The sequence below is a fragment of the Saccopteryx leptura genome, chromosome 2 (genome assembly GCF_036850995.1).
Source record: "Saccopteryx leptura isolate mSacLep1 chromosome 2, mSacLep1_pri_phased_curated, whole genome shotgun sequence".
NCBI classification, from domain to species: domain Eukaryota; kingdom Metazoa; phylum Chordata; class Mammalia; order Chiroptera; family Emballonuridae; genus Saccopteryx; species Saccopteryx leptura.
Genome location: NC_089504.1, coordinates 202,428,842 through 202,453,473, shown reverse-complemented (window position 1 = coordinate 202,453,473; position 24,632 = coordinate 202,428,842). Strand labels below are relative to the sequence as shown.

The following is a 24,632-nucleotide window of genomic DNA, read 5'->3' as shown; positions in this document are numbered from 1 at the left end:
TAGCTCATTTTCTGATGTTTCATTGTTGGCATATAGAAAGACAATGGACTTTTGTATATTAATTTTGTATCCTGTGACCTTACTTTATTAGTTTATTGTTTCTAGTAGTCTTTCTGTGGAATCTTTGAGGTTTTTGATCATCAGCAAAAAGTGAAACCTTTATTTCTTCTTTCATAATATGAATGCCTTTTATTTATTTTCTCTTGTTTGATTGCTCTGGCTAGAACTTTTAACACTATGTTGAATAAAAGTGGAGAGAGTGGACAACCTTGTCTTGTTCCTGATTTTAGGGGAAAAGTCCTCAGTTTTATGTCATTTAATATGATGTTAGCTGATGGTTTATCATAGATCGCCTTTATTATGTTGAGATATTTTTCTTCTATACCCATTTTGTTAAGTGTTTTAAACATAAAATGATGTTGTATTTTATCGAATTGTTTTTCTTAATCTGTTAATAAGATACAGTTTTTGTTCTTTGTTTTGTTGATATGGTGTATTAGGTTAACCGTTTTATGTATGTTGAACCATCCTTGAGATTCTGGGATGAATCCCACTTGATCATGATGAATTATTTTTTTAATGTGTTGTATTTGATTTGCTAGTATTTTGTTTAGTATTTTAACATCTGTATTCATTAAAGATTGGTCTCTAGTTTTCTTTTTTTGTGCCATCCTTGCCAGGATTTGGTATGAGGGTTATGTTGGCCTCATAAAATGTGTTTGGGGCCCTGGCTGGTTGGCTCAGTGGTAGAGCATCAACCTGGCATGCAGAAGTCCCGGGTTCGATTCCCGGCCAGGGCACACAGGAGAAGCGCCCATCTGCTTCTCCACCCCTCCCCCTCTCCTTCCTCTCTGTCTCTCTCTTCCCCTCCCGCAGCCGAGGCTCCATTGGAGCAAAGATGGCCCAGGCGCTGGGGATGGCTCCTTGGCCTCTGCCCCAGGCGCTAGAGTGGCTCTGGTCGCAACAGAGCGATGCCCCGGAGGGGCAGAGCATCGCCCCCAGGTGGGCAGAGTGTCGCCCCCTGGTGGGCATGCCAGGTGGATCCTGGTCGGGTGCATGCGGGAGTCTGTCTGACTGTCTCTCCCCATTTCTAGCTTCAGAAAATAAATAAATAAATAAATAAATAAATAATTAAAATGTGTTTGGCAGTATTGCTTTTTCAATTTTTTGGAAGACTTTGAGTAGAATAGGAACCAAGTCTTCTTTAAATGTTTGATAGAATTCACTAGTATAGCCTTCTGGCCCTGGACTTTTATTTTTGGGGAGGTTATTTTTGTTTGTTTGTTTTTCCTGAAGCTGGAAACGGGGAGGCAGTCAGACAGACTCCTGCATGTGCCCGACTGGGAACCACCCGGCATGCCCACCAGGGGGCATCGCTCTGTTGCGATCAGAGCCAGTCTAGCACCTGAGGCAGAGGCCATGGAACCATCCTCAGCACCCAGGCCATCTTTTGCTCCAATGGAGCCTTGGCTGTGGGAGGGGAAGAGAGAGACAGAGAGGAAAGAGGGGGGAGGGGTGGAGAAGCAGATGGGCCCTTCTCCTGTGTGCCCTGGCTGGGAATCGAACCTGAGACTTCCGCACACCAGGCCAATGCTCTACCACTGAGCCAAATGGCCAGGGCCATATTTTTGGGGAGGTTTTTAATAGTTGTTTCTATTTCCTCCCTGCTTATGGGTCTATTTAGGCTTTCTGCTTCTTCATGACTCAGTCTAGTAAGATTGTATTGTTCTAGGAATTTATCCATTTCTTCTAGGTTGTTAAATTTAGTGGCATATAGTTTTTCATAGTATTCTATAATAACTCTTTGTATATCTATAATATCTGTGGTGATTTCTCATCTTTCATTTTGGATTTTGTTTATGAGTCTTTTCTCTTTTTTCCTTGGTGAGTCTTGCCAAGGGTTTGTCAATTTTGTTAATCTTTTCAAAGAACCAGCTCCTTGTTTTATAATTTTTTTCTATAGTTTTTCTATTCTCTATTTCATTTATTTCTGCTCTGATTTTTATTATTTCCTTTCTTCTGCTGGTTTTGGGTTGTCTTTGTTCTTTTTCTAGTTTTTTAAGGTCTGAAGTTAAGTGGTTTACTTGGGCTCTCTTTTGTTTGTTTATATAGGCCTGTAGTGATATGAACTTCCCTCTTATTACTGCTTTTTCTGCATCCAAGAGATTCTGATATGTTGTATTGTTATTTTCATTTGCCTGTATCTTTTGATTTCTGCACTTATTCCTTCTTTGACCCACTCATTTTTAAAAAGTATATTTTTTAGTATCCACATTTTTGTGGGTTTGTTTACCTCTTTTTTGCAGTTGAATTCTAGTTTCAAGGCTTTATGATCAGAAAATATGGTTGGTATAATTTCAGTCTTTCTGAATTTGTTGATATTATTTTTGTGGCCCAACATATGGTCAATTTTTGAGAATGTTTCATGTACACTAGACAAAAATGTATACTCTGGCACTTTGGGATGAAATGTCCTGTAGATTTCTATCATTTCAGATTCTTCTAGTGTTTTATTTAAGGCCAATATTCCTTTAGTACTTTTCTGTTTGGATAAACAATCTAGAGCCATCAGTGGTGTATTGAGGTTTCCAAGTATGATTGTGTTTTTAGGTCAGTCAGTAGCTGTCTTATATATTTTGGTGCTCCTTGGTTTGGTGCATATATATTAAAAAGTGTTATGTCTTCTTGATTCAATGTCCCATTTATTATTATGAAATGACCATTTTTGTCTCTGATTACCTTTACTGTCTTGTCAGCATTGTTAGATATGAGTATTGCTACACCTGCTTTTTTTTTGGATGTTATTTGCTTGGAGTATTGTTTTCCAATCTTTCACTTTGAATTTGTTTTTATCATTGTAGCTTAGATGTGTTTCTTGTAGGCAGCATACAGTTGGATTTTCTTTTTTAATCCATTCTGCTACTCTGTGTCTTTTTATTGGTGAGTTCAATCCATTTATGTTTAGTGTAATTATTGATATTTTGAGGGTTTCCTATTGCCACTTTATATATTGCTTTCTGATAGTTTTTCATCTTGTTTGGTTCTTCTATTTTTCTATCATTTGTTTTTGTTTGGTTGTAATCCATACTTCTTTTCTCTGTTATTTCTTTTTTCAAGCCATGTACTTCTGTGTTGATTTTTTCAAGGGTGGTTACCATTAAGTAATGAAAAGCATACATATCATGTTCATTGTAGTACATTATCTCATGAGTGCTTCTGTACTCCATCCTCCTTTGCTACTGTTAATCTTTGTCCTCTCCCTTTTTTGTTTCTTTGTCACAGATTAATCTTGTTTTTATTGTGATCTTGGTGGAGCTTTTACTTGTAGTTTTGTTGTTTTTTTTTTGTTCTTTGTGTCTGGTCATAAACCCCCCTTTAGTATTTCCTGAAGTGGGGGTTTTCTGGTGATAAATTCCCTCATCTTTTCTGTATCTGTAAATGTTTTTATTTCTCCTTTGTATTTGAAGGATAGCTTTGATAGGTTTAGTATTCTTGGCTCAAAGTTTTTCTCTTTTAGAACTTTAAATATTGAGGTCCACTCTCTTCTAGTTATAGAGTTTCTGCTGAGAAATCTGTTGATTATCTAATGGGCCTGCTCCTATATGTTGTATTCTTCTTTTCCCTGGCTGCCCTGCAAATTTTTTCTTTGTCATTAGTTTGTGCCAATTTCATTATGATGTACCCTGGGGTAGGTGTTAGGGTAGAGATAACTGGGTGTTTTGTTTGCTTCTTGAATTTGAGGCATTAGTTCTTTCCACAGGCTTAGGAAGTTCTTGTTTATTATTTGTTTGAATATGCTCTCCATTCCATTTTCTCTCTCTTCTCCTTCTGATGTACCCATTATTTTTATATTGCTCTTTCTGATGAAGTCAGACAATTTCTCTAGGGCTATCTCATTTTTTGAAAATTCATGAGTCTCTCTCCTCTTCTCTCTGTAGTATCTCTAGTTGCCTGTCTTCTATGTTACTAATTCTTTCCTCTGTCTGGCCTATTCTATTGGCTAAGCTTGTAACCTTGTTTTTCAGTTCATGAATTGAGGTGGGGTTTTTTTTATCTCTGTTTGATTCCTTTTCATAGTTTCAATTTCCTTGGTGAAGTATTTCTGTTCATTGAATTGTTTTTTGAGCTCCCTAAATTGCCTTTCTGTGCTTTCTCATATATCCCTGAGTACCTTTAGGACTTTAATTTTAAATTCTTTGTCATTTAACTCCAAGGTTTTTAAGCTATTGAAATTTTTTATATAGATTTTTAGTCATCTATATGAGCTACATCACTGTCTTTTGTATCCATGATATTCTTTTTTTTTTTCTTTAATGGCATTTGAGAGTGGTATTGTTAACACTAATAAGAGTTGATAAAATTTTTTTTTGAGAAAATGCAGTGAAAAACTGAAAATTCTATTGTGCTAAGTGGAACAAAATTACATAGAATGGAGGGCCTGTGTTGGGAGAAGTTACAAAAAGGCAAAAAAATGAGGCAAGAACCCAAAAAATGCCACAAGGAAAAAAATTTGGATCAAGAATAAAATAATTTGTTTGTAAATGATGGTCAAATAATAGAAATAGTGTAAGAGAAAAGAAAAAGAGAAAAAAGAAAAAAATACAGTGAAAAATAAAAATTCTATTGTATTAAGTGGCACAAAAACTATAGAATGGAGAGCCGGAGTTGGGGGAAATGCTAAAGAGATTAAAAAGTGAAGTAAAAAGCACACAAAATGCCACAAAGAAAAAATTTGCATCCAGAATAAAATAATTTGTTTGTGGGTGAGATTCAATTGAGAGAAAAAGTGAAAGAGAAAAGAAGAAACCAAAAGAAAGAAATTGAGTTAAGTTTTTTGGAATTAACACTCATAGAAGAAACAAAAAGAAGGGAAAATGTAATACCTATGGGTAATAATGTTCAAAATGAAAAGAAAATAATAAAACAGAAAGGATAAAATGACCAAAGTGGAAGGGAAAAGAAAAAATAAAAAATAAAAGAAAAAAATGGAAAAAGTTATAAAGACTATGGCTTTTTCCTGGTTTTGAGAAGTTATCTTCTTCCTTTTTCTTTCTTCTCTCTCTTTTTGGCTGGTGGCATTGTACCCTAGGTTCTGCCCCTGTGGCACTCCTAGGGAGAAATTTGCTGTTGTGTCGCTGTGTTTGATGTATGTGTATTTCAGATGCTCCTGGGATTGTTTTTCTGCCTCTAGTTGTTGAATTTGTTGAAGTTTCAGGGAGAAGTATTGGGAGCACTCCTCACTGTGCCATTTCTTTGATGTCACTCTGGTTGACTTTTTAAGATCCCTTCTAGATCTGTAAATTCATCATTGAATATAAAAATACTGCTTAAGAACAAATTATATTATTCTTTTGCTACTAAGTATCTTTGGGTCAAATTAAGAGTATTTTTATTAAAGGGTAAGTTTCATTAGTTTTAATGTAAAAACTACACTATTTTAATTTAAAATGTAGACTTATAAAAATCTTATTTATATTTCTTTTTACTCAAAATATTTATATTTTTTAGTAAATAGATAAATATATCTTATTGTCACCAAACATTTTTCTTGGGTTAGAAAGGATCATCTTACTATGTCTGTCTTACCTCCTTCTGTTTCTCTTAGCACAGAAATTTTAATTCTTTTCTTGGCCACCCAAAATAGTTTAGCTTTTTATAATCTGGCTCTTATTTATATGTCTCTTTTTAAAAGAAATATAAACTATGAAGTAATAAAGTCACTTATTACATTTTCCAGCTTTTGTTTAAATTAAGTCTTTCGGAACAAACTTGCTACTTCGAATTTAATTCAGGCTTTTCATTTACACTTTGCAGAATGATTGGCCTCCAAAAACTGCATTAAACAAACTAAAACAAGTTACCAGAATAAGAAAATCAAAAGAAAAAAATTTAAAAATGAGTTGTGGGGTCTTTTTATCTTTCTTTTTTGTTGTTGTTCATTTGTTTGTTATTTTGGCCACCAATCCAAGAAAGGACTGCTAAGTCCTAAATGGCCTTTGATAATTTTATATTTAAATTTTAATAGCTTGGTCATAGTCATAATGCCTATAGTATTATAGCAATATGCTTGCATTATAAATTAATATTTTTCAAGGATAGTATTCACCAATAACCTTACATAATCCACCATAAAATGTTCAGCATTCATTTTATTGGTTTATTTTTATAAGATACCAGTTAGTTTTTTCTTTTTAAAACATAATTATGATACATTATATAACAGCAATTGAGAACCATGGTGTTCTGAGCCAGGTTCTTGATAACAGAATTTTCTAGAGTAACTTAAGAGGAATTTAGGTAAAACAACATGTTAGTAAATAAGATATATCTGTGGGTGGGTTGAAACCTTAAGTAGATACTTTTAAAAACAGTCTTAAGTCATGGTCCAAAATATATTTTCTTTCTTTTTCTTTTTTATAAATTAAAAAAAAAATTTTATTTATTTATTCATTTTAGAGGAAAGGGAGAGAGAGAGAGAGAGAGAGAGAGAGAGAGAAGGGGAGGAGCTGGAAGCATCAAATCCCATATGTGCCTTGACCAGGCAAGCCCAGGGTTTCGAACCAGCGACCTCAGCATTTCCAGGTCGATGCTTTATCCACTGTGCCACCACAGGTCAGGCCAATATATTTTCAAAAGTTACATAGAACTGTCATTTCAAAAACTTTTTTCCCATTTAGGTACCATATATTTAGTAGTTGTGTTCCTAGGACAGATCCTAATTATTTCCTTCCATCTGTTTATTTTTCCATATTTTGTTTTTGGCCTGTCTCAATATCAATAACCATGCCCAGCTTTTTATATAAAACTTTACTAATGACTCTTTCCTTTAAATCAGAATAATAAATTGTTACTTTGGTAAAAATTTTTAAATTATTCTTAACTTTAAATGAATTCTTAAGTAAAGCAAAATCAATCTTGATAAAAGGACATAGCATTTTATGGACTTTTATTTGATTTTTAAAATTAAATTTATTGGGGTGACATTGTTTAATAAAATTACATAGGTTGGCTTTAGCTCAATGGGTTACTTCATCATGGTGGACACTAATCTTATGGAATTTTAGATGATGGAACCTGAAGAACCTCCAAATGTCTTATTGTTACTATCAGGATGGCTCTGTCCTTTAGCTTTATTTTCAGTTGTGCAAGCCACAGTTATGGGACCTAGTAAGAGTCTTTATCAAGTTGGTGTGTTCTTTATGAGAATTCATTTTCCTACAGACTACCTTTCAAATTGCCCAAGGTTACATTTACAATAAGAAATTATCATTCAAATATTAACATTAACAGCAGCGTTTGTCTTGATATTCTACTGTCACAGGACTCTCCTGATTTAACTATTTCTAAAGTTATTTTATCCCTTTGTTCAATGTTATGTGACAATTGTAACCCTAATACTGGATTTTCTCAGTCCTGACCTGCAGACACATGGAAGGAAAGAAGAGTCAGTACTTTTATTTGTATTTTTGAACAAAATTAAGGAATTATATAAATTATTTTGATCATAGGTTAAAGTAGTTTGCAAAATAATTTTAGTTGTCAAAATAAGTGGAAAGAAAAGTTTTAGCTTGTTGCATGGCAAACATCTCACATTTAGAACATAAGGTTTACTTTAGGCTTACCAAATGCAATCAGATTTTTCCTTCTTTTTATGATTTAGCTTTTCTATATTCTTTCTTTATATATATAAAGCCAGTTTCAGGTTGGAGGCAAATATAATACACACACAAACACACTACACATACACAGAGGTATAAGCAGAAATTCAACACATATTTCCTTAATGCCTAAAAGGCCCCACTGTCCCCAGTGGGTTGTGGCCACAGTTAATGCTGAAAATGCTGTATTTGCTTATACCAAGAGCTCCGGCCACCTCAACCATGTAGATGACAGACATTCAATTCTCAGAGAAAAGAAGAAATTCTCAGACAATCACGGCATCACTAAGCCTGAGACGGTGAGACACGTGTTTCCTGGTGGCAAAGAAAAACATACGCTCACAGAAAGCCAGAGTCCAGGTTCAGTGACAGAAAGCAGGGCTGGCAGGTACCGCAGTCAGGCCTGCTGCACCCTCGGCTACACACTTGCCTGCACTGCCCTCCTGCAGTTCTCCTGTCTTCTCTAACTGATGCTGCACCCGCTATTGTACAAGTCACCACTCTCCGCAGGCCCACATGGTGTAAGTTACCACTCCCCACAGGCCCGCATGGTGTCAGTCACCACCCTGTGTGGGCCCACATTGGGTGGCCCTCTGGGGGCATTTCTCTCAGAGGCATTCTGCCCCTTCCCCTGAAAGCAGCTGCATCTCTCCGTGGCCCCTGCATGTCCGCAGTCACACCTCAGGTGGCCCTGTACACTTCCTTGGCCAAGTCACCCTGCACCAGGAGCTTTCACACCCCTGTGCCCTGTCCCTTCAGTCCTCAATATGATGACAATTCACTAATGTCTGTCCCCTACCAGACTATAAGCTTTGTGAGGGTAGAGACTGTGAGGTTTCTTGCTCACCACATGAGAACTCCCATAGCTATTAGCACAAGAATATAACAGATACCCAAATATGACAGAGCAAAAATGGATGAATAAAAATCCGAAGGGACCAGCATCATAGAAGAAATTGAAAAGAGAATCACAAATCTTTCCCCAATAAGACCCATATGGTTTACCAGGTGACTTACAACAAATAACTCACTTACTACTCAAACCATCTTAGTCCATAGACAATAGCAGAACGTTTCTCAATTCATCTTATAGCGTAGCATGACCCTAATCAATACTACACACAGACCAAAAAAGAGAAAACCACTGAGCTACCTTATGACTGTAGCAATTACAAATGCAGATGCAAGTGAGAAACACGTGATGACCACCAATCTGGAAGTAAAGGTTTTGTTACAACTAAATATGGTTCATTCCAGGAATGCAAGCATGATACAATATTAGGTACTGGATTAATACTGTTCCTTATTCTAACTAATCAGAGGGAAGAAAAAAAATTACATTCATAATAAGGACTTACAGAAATTGGCCCCTGACCAGATAATTCCCATCAAACCACATATAAGAGTCAACCACTAAATCCATCAACAAGTAAAACAACATATTGTTTTTCTCTCTCCCTGACCCTCTCTCTGTAAAATCAACTTTAAAATGTTGTTAATATTCAACAGCCAACCTGATGCAAACTCACAGCAAATCCGAAATAGAAGAAAATATCTTTAGGTTGTAAACAGTATCTACTAGGGACCTAAGACAAATGTACATGGCAAAGAAACAGAGAAGCATTAATTAGGAAAAACACATCCATCCTCACTGCTCCCATTCAACAGTGTCCCAAAGGTCCTAATAAAAGACATTTAAATAAGGAAGGAAGAGAAAAGACACTGGAAACGTAGAACCACTGCTATTGATATCTGAATTATAAATGAGCATAATATTCTTAAAAATACAAGACTATCACCTGAATAATAGAGCAGCTTCACAAATATGGGGGTCAGAGTCAACACATTCGATTGAGAGAGATTTTTAAAAACTGGAAGAAAGAGAATGTTTTTATATGAGAAGATTCCATATCCTGAAGATACCATCTGTACTTGAGTTTTTATTAAATTTAAGGGAATTCCAATATAAATCATATACCAGGGGCAAAGTGGGATTCAATACAGGAATGCAAGGTTAGTTTAACATCAGAAAGTCACTTTATATAGTATACCTATACCATATCAACAGAATAAAATTGAGAAACTACATGTTAATCTTAATAAATGTAGAGAAAGTGGAAGTCGATAAAATCTGAAATCCAATTATGATTAAAATACACCAAAAAAACAAAAAACAAACAAACAAAAAACCTCCTAGGAGCTAATAAGAATAGAAGGGAATTTCCTCAATTGGATAAAGGCCATCTAAAGAAACCAAAGCAAACATCATGCTCAATACTAAAAGGCTGAATGCTTCTCCCCTAACATCAGTAGCATGACAAAGACATTCACACTCTCCACCTCAATTCAACATCGCACTGGAGGGTCCAGGCAGGACAGTTACTCAAGAAAGTAAAAACTGAAAGGTATCTAGGTCAAAAAGGAGAAGGTAGAACTATCATTAATTACAGATGACATGATTCTGCATATAGAAAACCCTGAAGAATCCTCTAAGAAACTATTGTGAGAGCATTATACTAATGAAATAAGACAAGGCAAGTCAGAGAAAAACAAGCGCCCTATGATTTCACTTACACGGAATCTAATGAATGAAACAGAAACAGACCCATAGATATGGAGAACAGACTGACAGCTGTCAGAGGGGGTGGGGTGGGGGCTGGATTAAAAATGTGAAGGGATTAGCAAAAAAAAAAAAAAAGAATACTTGTACAGTGGTACCTTGAGATATGAGTTTAATTCATTCTGTAACCAAGCTCATAAGTCAATCAACTCGTACATCAAACAAATTTCTCCCATTTAAAATAACTGAAATAGATTTAATCCATTCCAGCCCTGTGAAACATCCCCAAACCATCCTAAATTATGAAAAAAGACATGCTTTAATTAAGAAACACACACAGAATTTTAAGAACTATCATCTGGAAAAACCAACTTTGGACTAAACTAAGAGGACTCTTCAACCAAGGAACACTGAAGAAGCCACACCGAGACTAGTAGGAAAAGCGGAAACACGGAGAGGGCTGCCCAGCTCCCTGGAGCAAATGGCAGCAGGGAGAGACTCGCGTGGCAGGAAGTGAGTTTAGCAGAGGGGGAAGGGTCCTGAGTCCCAGGAAAAAAGCCCCAGCCTGCAGCCCCAGAGCCCAGAAGAGGTGTAAGGACAGTATTTAGCTGGAAACAAGTCAGGATACTGTTTGTGAGAAAGAGTCTGATTTCTCAGTCCCAGGATCCTTCTTAAATGGACCGCACAGAACATCTCTCTCACAACCACTCACCTGGGGCTCCTGGGGACGGGGAGAGAGGAGAGGACCAGAGTAAAAGGAAGAGAGTGTAATCTAGGAGGCACAGGGAGAAACATTTTGGGAGATAGCCACCCTAACCCCTGGGACGAGTCACTCCCCAAAGCTGAAGTGAATATTTCTCCCAGAAACAGCAATACCAGCAAAGGGAAGCAGGAGAGCAGCCAAACAAGCTCCCCCACGACACTCAGAGCAGAGTTGCATAGAAGGAGGGAGACCCCTGGGACGAGTCACTCCCCAAAGTTGAAGTGAATATTTCTCCCAGAAACAGCAATATCAGCAAAGGGAAGCAAGAGAGCAGCCAAACAAGCTCCGCCGCGACACTCAGAGCAGAGTCACATAGGAGGGAGCTTTTCGGTCCACAGTAGTGAGTCTTAGGGTCTGAGCTGCAACGCCCCCACCCACTCAGCTGAGGATTCGCCGGAGGCAGCGGGAGACAAAAGCGGGTTCTGCTGGCAGGGGCGAAAGCCAGCTGGCCACCACTGGGCTCAGGTGTGAGCTCAATCTTGCCTGGCTGGAGTGAAGGGGGCATGCAAAAGCGGTCAAGCTCAGCTGCCAGCAGTCTGTAATCCAGCCTGCGGGAGAAGGGCAAGAACCCCGGAAAGGGTGGAGACCAGCCCCTGAGCAAGGGCACAGGAGCACAGCCTTGCCCTGGCCGTGCAACCCAGGCTTGTGGGGGTGGAGCCAAAATCCCAGAAGAGGCGGAGTTCTGCTACTGAGCTGAGCTTGGGCACGCAGTCCTGCCTGGTGGTAGAGACAAGGCTAGCAGCCATTCTTCCAGCGGGTTCTTCCTGCAAGGGCAGGGTGAAAGCCCAGAAACAGGCAGAGAACCACAGCTGAGCAAAGGTGCTTGCCAGTGCCCTCAGGACCAAGCATAACATCACATGTGGGGGCGGGGAAAAGGCCAAGGCCACCAACGCTTGAGCACCCAAGTGCATGATCACAGCCACTCCCGTGAAGAGAAAATGCGGAGGCAGAGAAATACAACACAAATAAACCAAGAGAAATCCCCAGAAAAGGACCTAAGTGAATCAGATATAACCAAATTACCAGATGCACAGTTTAAAATGATTGTTAGGATGCTCAAAGACATTAGAACAACCATACATAGCCATTACCAAAACCTAAATAAAGAGATAACAAATATAAAAAAGGACATTGAAATAATAAAAAAGAATCAATCAGAAATGACAAATACAATATCTGAAATAAAGAATACAATGGAAGGAATTAAAAGCAGAATGGATGAAGCAGAGAATCGAATCAGCGAGTTAGAGGACACGATAAATAAAGGCATGGAAGCAGAGCAGAAAAAAGAGTCTCAAAAAGTTTGAGGAAACTCTAAGAGAGCTCTGTGACAACATGAAGAGAAATAACATCCGCATTATAGGGGTTCCTGAAGAAGAAGAGAAAGAACAAGGGATAGAGACTTTGTTCAAACATATCATAGCGAAAAACTTCCCCCAATTAAGGCAGGAAAACATTTCACATGTTCAGGAAGCACAGAGAACTCCATTAAGGAGAAACCCAAAGAAACCAACACCAAGACACATCATAATTAAAATACCAAAGCTAAATGATAAAGAGAAAATATTAAAAGCTGCTAGAGAAAAAAAGACTATCACCTACAAAGAAGCCCCCATAAGGATGACTTCTGACTTCTCAACAGAAACACTTGAGGCCAGAAGGGAATGGCAAGAAATATTCAAAGTAATGCAGAACAAGAACCTACAACCAAGACTACTTTATACAGCAAGTGCCGGGGTCCAGCCCCGGGTGGAATCCAGGGGTCCCACAGGAAGAGACGGTGTCGGCGAAATTGAGTGAGAGAGCCAAATTCTTTTCTTTCTCTTTATTCTCTAGTTAGCATTTACTGCTAGGCATCTCTGCCAAATGCTAGTCTAGCTTTCTTTTTATGCACACACACTAAGTTACAATCACATGGTATTTTGAATACATCATTGTTTTTGTTTTACTATGGTTACATATTTCCAGATAACAGTTAATTCATATCTATAAGCTACAAATCAGGTGGTAAGTCATTCAAAGTACAGTTATACAATAACTTGAATAGCAATAACAATATTGGTACAAACTTCTAAAAGATTAGTACTAATTAATAACTCTACTTTACTGTTGTTGTGAGTCAAGGACGCAGAGAGAGATTAGCAGATGAAATCATCAAGGACTAGCAAAGGACCACGGCTTGCTCAGGCAAATGGCCTTGAGTTCATGCAGTGTCCTAATTTTCTTCACAAGACTACAAAAAGCTTGTTTTACTGAGAAATTGGCATAACATCAAGAGTAACATTTGCTTAAAGATATATAGAGTGCACCTGCAAGATAGCTTAGTAGCAACATAATATCAGAAGGCATTAATTGCTATTGCTGCTATGGATCCCACTACATTCCTCTCCTTATTCTTGGAAAATACAAAAATCTCATGAGAATGTTTTATGGAGAAAAGCCTAGCAACTGCCTTAAGTCACAAAACAAGCCTTTTAACAAAACATTCTTTACTTGCCAGCTGCGCTCCCATCCAAGGCCATGCAACGGGCCACTCCACTACACCTTACCTAAGATTCTAATGTCTAGTTACACTTTATTCATTTACTATATTCATACACTAGTTAAGTTCTAACTTTATTCTTTCTAACATGATTAATAAGAAGAAATTCTCCTACAAACTTAACCCTTTATGAGGGATATCATGACCAGCCTCTTATGTTTATGAGCCCAGTTCAAGAGGCTTACAGGCTTTTCTGTGGAACTTACACCTTCTGTCTCATTTCCAAAGAAATTACTACGAATCTACAGGGAAAGCACGGTACTATTATCCCTGTGCCATAAATAATAGCACACACCCAGGAAAGGGGGGATATAAGGCCAGATTAATTCAAAAGGTCAAAGGGGGAAGTATCATTGTGCCTTTCCTCTGCGGTGACTTTGTCAACCCGCAGCCATTGGTCTTCACTGCGGTGACTTTGTCAACCAGCAGCCGTTGGTCTTCTCTGCTGTGACTTTGTCAATCAGCAGTTTTTGATCTCCTTCTTCTGTGACCTTGTCAGCCAGCAGTTGTGGGTCTTCTCCTGCTGTGACCTTGTCAGCCAGCAGTTGTTGATTGGCTCCCGACAAGCAAAGCTATCATTTAAAATTGAAGGAGAAATAAAAAGCTTTATAGACAAAAAAAAAAAAAAAAAAATTAAGGAATTTACTGCAACCAAACCAAGGCTGCAAGAAACGCTAAGGGACCTGTTGTAAACAGATCAAAGGAAAAAAAGAATATAGCAAAAGAGGAATACAGTTTTAAAGAAAAAAATGGCAATAAACAATTACATATCAGTAATAACCTTAAATGTTAATGGATTAAATGATCCGATCAAGAGACATAGGGTAGCTGCATAGATAAGAAAACAGGACCCATATATATGCTGTCTACAAGAGACACATCTTAAATCAAAAGATGCACACAGACGGAAGATAAAAGGATGGAAAAAAATACTTCACGCAAATGGAAATGAAAAAAAAGCTGGGGTAGCAATACTTATATCAGACAAAATGGACTTTAAAACAAAGACCATAGTTAGAGATAAAGAAGGTCACTACATAATGATAAAAGGAGCAATCCAAAAGGAAGATATAACCATTATAAATATCTATGCACCTAATATAGGAGCACCTAAATATATAAAGCAGACTTTGATGGACTTAAAGGGCAAGATCAACAGCAATACTATAATAGTAGGGGATTTCAATACCCCATTAACATCATTAGATAGATCCTCAAGAAAGAAAATTAACAAAGAAATAGCAGACTTAAAGGACACATTAGATCAACTCAATTTAATAGATATCTTCAGAACCTTTCACCCTAAAACAGCAGAATATACATTCTTTTCAAGCGCTCATGGTATATTCTCTAGAATAGACCACATGTTAGGGCACAAAAGCGGTCTCAACAAATTTAAGAAGATTGAAATCATATCGAGCACTTTCTCTGATCACAATGGCATTAAACTAGAAATCAACCACAATAGAAAAATTGAAAAACACTCAAACACTTGGAAACTAAATAGCATTTTATAAAATAACAAATGGTTTAACATTGAGATCAAAGAAAAAATTAAAAAATTCCTAGAAACAAATGATAATGAGCATATATCAACTCAAAATTTATGGGACACAGCAAAAGCAGTCCTGAGAGGGAAGTTTATAGCTTTACATACCTCAAGAAGCTAGAAAAAGCTCAAATAAACAACTTAACCCTGCATCTAAAAGAACTAGAAAAAGAACAGCAAGTAAAGCCCAGAGCTAGTAGAGGAAAGGAAATAATAAAGATCAGAGCACAAATAAATGACATAGAGACTAAAGAAACAATACAGAGGATCAATGAAACCAGGATCTAGTTCTTTGAAAAGGTAAACAAGATCGATGAACCTTTAACAAGACTCACCAAGAAAAAAAGAGAGAGTACTCAAATAAATAAACTTAGAAACGAGAGTGGAGAAATAACAACTGACACAACAGAAATACAAAATATTGTTCCTCGACAAGCTCATTTACATCACCCTCATTTACCTCCAGACCTATTGACTTTCCAAGGAACACAATCTGCTCCAACGCTTCTACCTCGGTTTCAGTCTATGGTTTGAATCCTTCAAAGTCCCTGTCTGCAACAACATCAGGCCATAACTTTTTCCATGCCAAGTTCAAGGTTCTTCTTGTAAGCTCTTGCCATGCCAAGTCATTAATACGTAAACCTATCATGATGTTGTAATGATCTTTCCAAAACTCTCGAAGGGTTAGAATTGTATTCTCAGTCACCTCAAAGCAGCGGTGGAACAAGTGCTTTGTGTAAAGCTTTTCAAAGTTGGAAATGACCTGCTGATCCATAGGTTGCAAGATTAAAGTCATGTTGGGTGGGAGGTAGAGGACTTTCACGAATTTGAACTCATCGAGAATGTCATCTTCAAGACCAGGTGGGTGGGCTGGAGCATTTTCAAGGATTAGTAATGCTTTCATCGGGAGTTTATTTTCTTGAAGATATTTCTTCACTGCAGGACCGAAGACGAGATTTACTCATTCAATAAAAAACTGCCGCGTAACCCATGCCCTAGCATTGGCATGCCATATAACTTGCAGTTTTTCTTTAAGAATCTTGTGAGTCTTAAAGGCTCGAGGACTTTCAGAATGATACACTAGCAGTGACTTTACTTTGCAGTCACCACTAGCATTTGCACACAATGCAAGGGTCAGATGGTCCTTCATGGGTTTATGGCCTGGCAGCTTCTTCTCCTCTGCAGTGATGAAAGTCCTCTGGGGCATTTTTTTCCAAAACAATCCTGTTTCATCACAGTTGAACACTTGTTGGGGGATATAGCCTTCCATTGTGATAAGCACAGCAAAATGTGAGATGTACTCCTCAGCTGCCATAATGTCAGCACCCGCAGCTTCACCAAGTGGATGCCTATCTCTTCTTGAAAATTTCAAACCAGTTGTGACTTGCCTTAAATGTGTCTTCTGCTGCCTCTTTTGAGGTTGATGATTCTTTCTTCTTCAAGTCGCCATAAATAATACGTGCCTTTTCACATATTACAGTTTCTATCACTGTATCTCCCTGCCAGCTCTTTCTCTTTCGCCCACACCAGCAGAAGCTTCTCCATTTCTTCATGGATATTTGTCCTTAATTGGGACAGAATTGTAGTTCCTTTCACTGGATTTGCACTTTTGATGGCATCCTTTTGTTTAAGAATGGTACAAATTGTAGCTGTATTGTAGTCATACAGCCTTGCCAGTTCAATCACTTGTACACCACGCTCATGTTTTTCTATTATTTCTTGCTTTACTTCTATTGAAATCATTCTCTTATTCTTCTCACCACTGTCCTTTACATTCACTTTCTTCGGCCTCATGATAGAACACAAAAAATGTTAGTAAAAAATGCAAAAATTATGCAAGAACGAGTACAGCACACGAGATTCAAATTGATTCTGCGGGTAACACATGAGAAAGAACCGAGATGCTGATGTTGTGCTGCTAATACTGAACCTGTGCGCCAACACGCCAACTAGTGGCAGCTTCCTGAATCACAACTTGTATCTCAAAATTTCACTTGAATCTCAAACAAAAATATGAACCAAGTTGCAGCTCATATCTTAAAAAATTCATATGTGGGTCTGCATATCTCAAGGTACCACTGTAGACACAGCAGTGTGGGGACTGCGAGAAGGACATGGCTAATAAGCACAGGGAAAGATGTGTAATGTCATTGTCACCAGGAAAACGCCCATTAGAACAACACAGAGAGAGTGTCTCACACCCACTTTGAAGGCAGCATCCAGTGGTCAGATAACACCCAGCACTGGTGAGGATGTGGAAAACTGGAACCCCTGTGCAGGGTTGGGGGTGGAAAACACTTCAGCTGCTCCCCCAAAATTTAAACACAGAATTACCACATGTCTCAGCAATTCCACTCCTGGGTTTAGATTGAAAACAGGTTCAAAAATACAGTACACAAATGTTCAAAGCAGCACCATGCACACTGGTCAAATGTGGACACAACCCAAATGTCCACTGGTGTTGTGTGTGTCATACAAGAGACCATGGCTCGGCTGCGGAAATGGAAAGAGGCACTGGCACGTGCAACAACACGGGTAAACTCAGAGCATGTCATGCTAATTGAAAGGAGCCTCCTGTCACACAGCCCCTTTCACGGGTGCTGTCTAGAAGAGGGAAAGGAAGACTAGTGGTTAGGACCGGGAGCTGGGTGAGGATGGGGCACATGGAGGTAAAAGAGAAAATGGAGCTTCTTTTTGAGGTAAGAGTCATATTCAAAAATTGACTGGTGATGGTTACCCATACCTGTGAATTTGCTAAAAACCACTGAATTGAACACTTCAAAGAGATGAGTAGTATGATGTGTGAATTACATCTCAATAAAAATGTTTTTAAAAACATTCATAATATAAGGTTTAGTCAATAAGTGTTTCTTGTACTCCTAACACAAGCTTTGTCAGTCTATATCTTTATATTTTTATATTCATCTTAGTACTTTTCACTTTTGTATAAATTCTTTAAATTTAGTCATAACCAACAAAGTTATTTTTTACTGTCTAATGAAGTATTCTTTTTATTGTCCAAACAACCCCAACAGTATATACTAATTACATAAAGAAACATTTAAAAATCAGAAGCTCCATTGTTCCTCTCATGACCCCTGGTAACTTTTACATCCCATGACACACTGCCCATATCACACCCCACCGTATTCTCTTGCCATGAAACCAAAGAGAAACAGGTCCGAGAACACCCTGAAATGTGGAGACAAGGTGACTCCTGATTGGACAGGGTTACTGGACTTAGAGAAAGGCCAGGGAAATGGGAAGGAGAAAAACGACTTATCAAAATATACAACAGATACATTAAAATTCAGTTCAATTACATAATACATAAACAACAAGGTGTCAACAGCACCAGTCGAGCCTGATGGCTCGTAGAGCAGAGGGGACGTCACTTTGACTGCTGGAAGCCAGTTCTCCAGTGAAGTCCCACCAAGGCCCCGGAGCAGCCACACAGGGAAAGGTGGGTGAGTCTCGCTCTGTGTGGCTTCTGGCTCCCAGTTCTTATGAGCCTCCCAGGACTCGGTAGTTGTGAAGACTGAAACCAAGTAGAGGAGCCGCACCATCAGGAAGACTGGATGGGAATTCCCAATACACTCTATATGCAGAAGTATTCTGAAGACTATCAAAAGAAACTGTTTCCAAAGCTCGCCACCAAGTAATGAAAATCTCTGAGATATTTTTCAAAACGTCATTGAAAGCCCTCCAAAATTATCATGAGTGACAACAAACCAAGGTAACACCTCCAGTTCACTTTTCATCCATTTAAAGCAGGTTGTACGTCTAATAAGGGTCCCAGCATGTACTAGACATAGATCTAAATTTAACTAAAAGCATTTTCAAAACAAAAGGCCACCTACCATTATGTGTTCAAGTAGAGAATCTATTGTGACTATATTATCAAAATCTGTACTGGAAAAAAGGACATAAAACCTGTAAGTAATGCTATTGAGAACAGAGCATATCAAACTTTAAATACATTTCCCAGTTTTGTCTATATTTAAATAAAAAACAAGTATGTAGGTCTGGTTTTTGTCATCTTGCAAAACAATCATTAATATTATTATTATTATTATTGTTATTTTGTGTTTTTCTGAAGTTAGAAGCCAGGAGGCAGACAGACTCCCACATGTACCTGACTGGGATCCACCCGGCATGCCCACCAGGGGGCGATGCTCTGCCCATCTGGGGCATTGCTCCATTGTGGCCAGAGCCATTCTAGCACCTGAGGCGGAGGCCATGGAGCCGTCCTCAGTGCCCGGGCCAACTTTGCTCCAATGGAGTCGTGGCTGTGGGAAGGGAAGAAAGAGATAGAAAGAAAGTAGAGGGGGAAGGGTGGAGAAGCAGATGGGTGCCTATCCTATGTATCCTGGCCGGGAATCAAACCCAGGACTTCCACATGCTGGGCTGATGCTCTATCACTGAGCCAACCAGCCAGAGCTCAATCAATATTATTTTAGAGATGAATGAAACTTTATTACTTATTTCAATATGAGGACTCTAATTTTGGAAGTAACTATTTTATTGATGCATACTGACACAGAAAGAAAGTTTGTAGCATTTAACTAAAACTATGAACTATGAAAACTGGGTCCACCACATTTAATATAGTATAAAAACATACATTTCAAAATTTTTAAAATCTCGTTAATATGGTTCAAATGTAAATTGCCACAAAAAACTAAAAGTTTAAGCGCAGTCTAATGGTGCTAAGAAAGCACCGTAATTGATTTGAGAAGAAATATCAGAGCACAAATGTTGATCAGGACCTAATGACCTCACACAGTAAACTAAGTATTCATTATCATGAGCAGTGAGTACATATTTAGGAGGTAGCTGGTAAATATAAAAGAATGTAAACCTGGTAAGTAGACCAATCGATAGGCATGAGCTATAGGACTGTGTAAATTTAGCCATGGACTCATGATTAATATAAAATAGTAATAAACAGTGCCTTTCAGCATTTAAAACCAAATTATTCAGCTTTTAATTACAAAAAAAAAATAAATGGATTAAGAAAGTTCAATAATTTTAAATAAGTTGAAGTCTATGATAAGACTTAGAACACATTCATGCCCTGTACACTGAGGAATGCAGGGCAAGGAAGATAGTCAAGTAAACAGATTTCTTGTTTTGCACCACCAGACAGGTGGTGGTGCAGTGGACAAAGTGTCCACCTGGAATGCTGAGGTCCCAGGTCTGAAACCCCGAGGTCGCTGGCTTGAGCAAGGGGTCACTGGCTCAGCTGGAGCCCCCCGGTCAAGGCACACATGAGAAGCAATCAATGAAAAACTAAAGTGACACAACTATGAATTGATGCTTCTCATCTCTCTCCTTTCCTGTCTGTCCCTCTCAATCTCTCTCTCTCTCTCTCTCTCATTAGCTAAAAAAAGAGGTACAGATATTTCCCACTGCAGAATGAACTGAAAGTGTCACATAAGGAATTCAATTGAACTTTGAAAAACTTACAAGATCACCAAATACATGAACAAGAGAATGTGAACGCTTCCCTTCTATGTGTTCTGAAAAACATCATGTGTCCCAAGGCTACTGTTTTATTTTACCTCAAAAAAAATAGTTGGATTAGGGGATGAAAAGAGATCTCATTTAGATTCCGTGTTTCTCTAATTCTGTATTTAAGAAAGTAAGTGTGACACGAGCAGTGAGCTCAGACTGGCTGGTCATGGAGGCTCCGAGCGCTACGGCAGCTGGAGGTGGAGAGTGGCCATGCTTCTCGCAGGGAGTCAGCCCTGACCAGGGTAAGGACCTGGGTCAGAAAGCAGAAGTCTTCCCCATCCAAGGGAAACCAGCTGAACCTAGAATTGCTCCAAAGACCTGGGACCGCTGGTCCAGGGCCAGCCCAGGGAGGCACTCTGGGTCAAGCCTCAGGGCAATGGAACGTTTTCTCTAGACACTGTATCTGAGCTACTAAACATAGACAAGTTAAAAATAACAATATCAACAACCAGTTTTAATTGACTGACAGTTGTGTGGAAAATGCCAGGGAGGACTTTTTAGGAAAAAATCACCTAGACCACTTCCTCTCGCCCTGCTGGTTTTCTTTTTATTCCACAGAAACAGAAGTGTCTGGTGTCTACAGGTTCCGGTGAGATTATTTAGAAAAAAATACAGCAAATTTCAAATTCCGGTCACCACCCAAACATCTTCACACCTTCACCGGCAGCATGAACATGGAGGATAATGGGACTCCAGGGCACAAATGTCGTCACCGTCCTCACTGACTGCTTGCCTGGTGTTGTCACCAAGTGCAGTAGTGGCCTCTGTACCCATCAGGGCCCGTCCTGAATGCACACCATTCTCCAACAGCAGCTACCCGGCCCTGAAGTGACCACTTACTTTGACACGTCGAGGAGAAAGTCGGTCAATTCCATCTGCTTGGCAAGGCCCTGGCACACCTGCCACACAGATAATGGTGATGGATTATAACAGGGTTTTGCTTATTTAAAACTAAAACTTTCACAATCTTATTGACCTTATTTTATTTTAAAAGGTATAATACAATCACTTAGTTTATAATGTGATAAGAGTCTCAGTGACAATCCATTTTTTCTTGCATGCTTCGATGTGCAAAGCGCTTCCCATGCACTGCCTGGCACACCAGGCAGTGTGGCAGGTGTGGGTCTGGCTTTTCAACGTGAGGCACAAGGACATTCAGAGCCTCACTCAGGCCTGTCTGGGGGGGGCACACTCACCTACACCTGATGGATTGCTAATGAAGTCCAGGCCAGATTGGCTGTTGCCACCTAAAAAAAGAGGGTGACACATTTTCATGAGCCATGTGCAGACATTCCACCAAGGACTTGCACATAATCGTGCACAAAAAACTTTCTGAGGTCACTGCACTTTTGAATATTTTGCCAAACAAAAGCATTAAATGTGGACAAGATTTCTCTTTTACATTCCCCCTTCCTTACAATGGACTGGAATGCTTCCTTGTTCCTCTTAATTTTGGATACAAGGAAAATAAATGGATTAAAAAATTTCAAGTCCAGTGATTTTAACATAAATTATTTTTAGTTTAATAAAGGCCTCTAATGACCACTCTAAAATGATGAGCCATTTCTAAAACTTTGCAGACAACTTCTCAAACTGCTAACTATTCTCCTTTTCTGTTATCCGTTCACTGAGCAAACATTAGCTGGGTCCCTGCCAGGTGCCAGGTGACTCTGGGCATGACATGCATCACCACTGAGGGCGGGAACAGAGACAGGGGAGAGAGAAAGGGAGGAGGCCGTGGGTGGGCTGGTGGCGGCTCTTGAGAAAAGGGGGAGCAGAGAGGAAAGAGGACACTGGACAGGAGCTGCTCAGGACGGTCTTGCTGACAGGGCCACCTTCCAGGGCCCCTACATGTGGTGGTTGCAGGTGGGGAGGATGAGGACAAGCACAGCACATAGGTGGGCAGCCTGGATCAGGGTCCCATGTGGCTGGAGGAAAGGAGAGGGAGAGTAAAAAATGCGTCTATTTCTAGTGTAATGAGTTCTCTCTCTAAAAAACTGTAAAACAAACACCCCAAAATAGTTTTTAATCATTGGTGTAAGTATCAAACATTGTTAAGCTGATGTGGTTTGAAACATCCACTCCTGTTCACTGAAGTGAAAATACAAACAAACAAACAAACAAAAGAAAATGTTTATCTTGAGCGACACAGAACCTGTGGGCAGGTCCTGCTCAGACTGCTACCTTTGTAAGGCGAGGTTTCATCAATTCATATATGTTAATTTCATGCAATAATAAAAGTAATTATGATGGCTAGTATAATTATTTATCACCTGCTACTGTGCCAGCTCCGACCTGGTGGCCTGTGCACATCAGACTAGTGTAAGCCGCCTGGCCAAACACAGCCCAGACCACAGATGGGCAGGGCTCATATACTTGGGCACAGCGGGGGGCTGCCGTGTAACACTGACATTCAGGGTATCTGTCACATGACAATGGCTGGCTACTTACTCATCTGCATCCTGTTAGAATTTATGAAATATAGGAGTTAGTTTGCAGGAAGATGAACATATATTTTTATGCTTAACTATACGGGCATACGTTCTACTAAAAACTATTCAATCTAGCTCTCGGTGGGTATAGAAAGTATGGTATTCTGAGTACAAAGGAGCTTGTTTACATACAAATTCATTTCTCAAACTGTATCTTGCTTTAATAAAATGGCTATGTTACAACATCAGAATAAGTGGTCTTTCTAACGAAACACTTCAGGGTACACATAGCACAGCAAGTGGAAAGCCACGTACCTCAAGGATGTCCTCCACCAGCAGAGTCTTCCTGGACTTGGCCACGTAGGCCGAGGTGGTGGTGCCCTGGGCAATGGGCCCCATGGGGACCAGTCGTGGCTTCCCTTCCTTGACCCGGGGGGGGGGGGGCGGTGAACATGCACAGGCTCTGGCAAGAAGAAGGGGACACATGTCGAGGGCTGCCTTGCGTGCTGCACAGCAGAGATTTCTGGGGATTGCCTGGCAGGCCCCCGAGGTCTGGATGCTGGGGGAGAGCCCAGGACGAGAGGGGCAGGTGCTTTGTGATGAGGAGACTGAGTGAGGAGAAACTCACACATTCCCCGGGCTCACAAGACACAGAACATCAATGAACGTCTGTGCACAGGAGGGTTCTGAAAATAGCCTCCTATCTGATCCGTACAAAATACTAAAGTTAAATTAAAAAATGTAAGTGGTCCTTAGGCTGAAGACAGTGGCACACCAGAACCACACACAAGAATCAGGCCCAAGCTCCCCACAGACTTGGCCCACAGCTCTGAAGACAGGACAGTTGCTATAGTTAAAGGGGTTTGGTTATACTTTTAATTTTCATCCAGAATCTTTCTTTCTGAAAACATTTTCTTATCTTGCAACCCAGTCATTCCCTCCCTTAACCTGGACCGCCTGCAAAATGCCTGGGGGTGAGGTAGAGTAAACATTTAAAAAATATGATCAGTTATTTTGACTAAATCAAATCCTATTTTTAAATAACTACCTATTAAATCAGAACAGCTTCTCTAAACAAATAATCTAGAGATGGGGGCAACATTCTGATGTAAACTGTATTACAATTATCCACTCAATTTGAAACTGACCAGGGTTCAGGTGAATTCTCCCAGCAGCACTTTTAACTCACACTGGACTACTTTACCTTAAAGGCTGAAGACCTTCAGAGGAAATTAAGCATTAGGCAATCCCCTTAAGCTAAACATGTCCCTATTAACTCTCATCATTAGTAAGCTAGTTCTAAGTGAAGACAGTGAGTTGGGGGTATTTATGAACCTATCACTTGAGTAGTTTTCAAGCTCTGTAATATCAAAGACCCTTTCTTTCAAATGAAGTCTTACTCAACACAAGAAAGTGTGCCTTATAACCCAGAGCTCCGTCAGTCGACTGGGAACAGGGGTCAGGAAAATGGTGTTGCCCACATCCCACCCCTGCCACTTTAAATAAGTCACCCTTTTAAGGGTAGCAGCTACGCTCCAAATATGTTTATCCACATTGCCTCTATGTCAAGATGGTCATTAAGTAGTATTTGTTGGTAAGTACATGCCTGTA

The 24,632-nt window shown here is 39.3% G+C and overlaps 1 pseudogene; it reads left to right on the top strand.

The window, feature by feature from the left end:
- The window catches only part of LOC136391771 (titin-like), a 93,179-nt pseudogene extending 71,997 nt beyond the window's left edge, over window positions 1-21,182 (top strand).
- Window positions 21,183-24,632: the final 3,450 nt, after the last annotated feature.